Genomic DNA, 2,808 nt, shown 5'->3' on the forward strand with positions numbered 1-2,808 from the left:
CGGAATTCCATTCCGACCCCCGGATCAAAATCTCACCTATCAATCGGAATTCGCCAAAATACTAACTTTGCCAATTCAAGCCTAATTCTACACCGGACCTCCAAAACCAATTCCGATCATGCTCCTAAGTCACAAATCACCTAACAAAGCTAACCAAATCATAAAAACTCCGATCCGAGCTCATATACAAATAAGTCAACTCTTGGTCAACCCTTTCAAATTCAAAGCTTTCAACTGAAACTGTTCCTTCAAATTCATTTCAAATTTTCTTGAAAACCAAAACCAACGATCTACATTAGTCATAATACATAACACGGGGCAAGTCATGCCCCCGAACTGGAAATCAAAGTACAAAAGCTCAAAACAACCGGTCGAGTCGTTACAGGTAGGTTTCCCCTCCTGGCCTTCTTCTATGTCCAATGGCTGGAATGGTTTGACTGGTGTAGATGGGGTTACTCCCGTCTCCATGAATGATTACCTCTTGATGGTTTCATTCAAATTTTACGGCTTGATGTAGTGTGGAGGGCACGGCTCCAGCAGCATGGATCCATGGGCGGCCCAACAAAAGATTATATGAGGCTGGTATGTCAAGCACTTGGAACTCAACGTCGAACCAAGTTGGTCCCATCTGCAAACAAAGATTGATTTCCCCGATCGTGGCCCTCTGGGACCCATCAAAAGCCTTCACATTTATGCTTCCGGCCCGTATTTCATGAAAACCTTTGTCCAACCTTTTCAGGGTGTCCAGTGGACAAATATTCAGACTAGAACCTCAATCAACCAGGACCCTGGCAATGAACTTGTCTTCAAACTGTACCGTAATATGCAATGCTCGATTGTGATTTCGTCCCTCGGGCGGCAGCTCATCTTCGTGGAAGATAATCTTATGGCTCTCCAGCACCTGACCGACCATGTTAGCCATTTCTCCACCAGTGATATTATTGGGTACATAAACCTCTCTCAGTACTTTCATCAAGGCGTTCTTGTGTGACTCAGAGTTCTGCAATAGTGACAGGATAGATATCTGAGCATGGACTTTGTTCAGGTGGTCAACAACAGAGTACTCCTTCGCCTGTACTTTTCTCCACAAGTCATCCGGCCCAGTCTCAATAATAGGTCGCCTAGCAGTGGCTTTCTTACTTGAACCTCCTAGGTTTTCCGGTGTATAGACTCTTCCGGTCCTAGTCATTCCCTGTGCCACGTCAGACTCCTCTACCTTGGCCTTCCCCTTCCGCCGAGCCTCAGCGACATAATCCCAGGGTATTGCTTTTAAGTTGAATCGGGGTGTGGTTGATACTGTCACAGTGAAGGGTGTGACCACTTCTACTTCAAATGGAGTGAGGGTGGCTGCGGGCGGAGCCACTTCCACCTCGAACGGATCTGATGTAGTTACCTCAACTTCGATCGGTGCCTGAGTCTGAACCATGATAGGAGTAAGTGTGACTGCGATCTTAGAGTCATCGCCTTCCCGAATAAGCCCGATCGACCCTTCAGGGTCCAATTCTTCATTTGTTTCTATCACATGTATACCATCGCTTTTGTGATCGGGGAGAGGATTGTTGCGGACATTAGGTGAGGCCTCCTTTGCTTGTATGACCTTATTGTCAATTAACGTTTGGATCTTATCCTTCAATGTCCGGCACTCAGCTGTGGTGTGCCCTTTCATACCGAAATGGTACGCACAAGTCTTGTTCGGATTGACCCACTGGGATGGGTTTTCTAATGCCATTGCGAGAACATGAGTGACATAACCGGCGGCTTGTAACCTTTCATATAATTGGTTAATGGGCTCGGCAATGGCGGTATACTGTCTGGGTGGCTTGCGGTCAAAGTTTGGTTGTGGTCTTAGATAATTTTGATGAGCTGGTGGTGATTGAAAATGGGATGGTTGGGAGTTATATGTGTGATTGACAGAGGCTGGTTGGGAGTATCTAGGGGATGAAGGTTGATATGTGGGCGGTGGTGCTTGGTACGTGGGTGGAGGTGTTTGGTATGTGGGTGGAGGTATTTGGTATGTGGGTGGAGGTGTTTGATAGACAAGCGGGGATTTTGGGCCCTGGGCTACCATTACTGCCCCCAACATCTCTCTTCTTCGATATGCCACCTGACTGTAGTGCTTTATTTGTGGCTTGCAAAGCCTCGAAGTTTGTTACCATTCCGCTCTTGATCCCTTCTTCAATCCTTTCTCCGAGCTTGATGATGTCAGAGAATTTGTGATTTTCGATAACCATCAGCCTCTCATAATATTGCGGGTCCTGTGCCCTGACAAAGAATTTATTCATCTGTTCTTCATCCAAAGCGGGCCTGACCTTGGCGGCTTCCGACCTCCAGCGGGCAGCATATTCACGGAAGGTCTCAGTGGGTTTCTTCTTAAGGTTCTGAATGTAGAAGACATCAGGTGCATTCTCTGTGTTTAACCTGAACCGGTCCATGAAATCTGACGCCATGCTTACCCAATTTGACCATTTCTTGGGATTTTGGCTGATATTGATAACTAGGGATTATGATGCATTTTACACTCCTTCTTACTTGAGTTTTAATTAGAAATGTGTGCAAAATAGTCCCAAAGGCTTACGAGTTGTACTTCATTGCAGGGTTTGATCAACAAGGTGACAATTCGTCAAAACCAGCTCAAAAAGGTATGAAACATGAACAAGTACCAAGAACAAGTCCAAGCTCAGCAAAACAGGACCAATGCGACCGCACTCCATTCTGTGCGGTCCGCAAAGGAAAGATTCAAAGAATGCTCAATTTTAGGCAGCCAAGTGATGCGGCTGCACTCCATTCTGTGCGGTCCGCATTGACTTC

This window comes from Nicotiana attenuata, unplaced genomic scaffold (genome assembly GCF_001879085.1).
Source record: "Nicotiana attenuata strain UT unplaced genomic scaffold, NIATTr2, whole genome shotgun sequence".
In the NCBI taxonomy this organism is placed as follows: Eukaryota; Viridiplantae; Streptophyta; class Magnoliopsida; order Solanales; family Solanaceae; genus Nicotiana; species Nicotiana attenuata.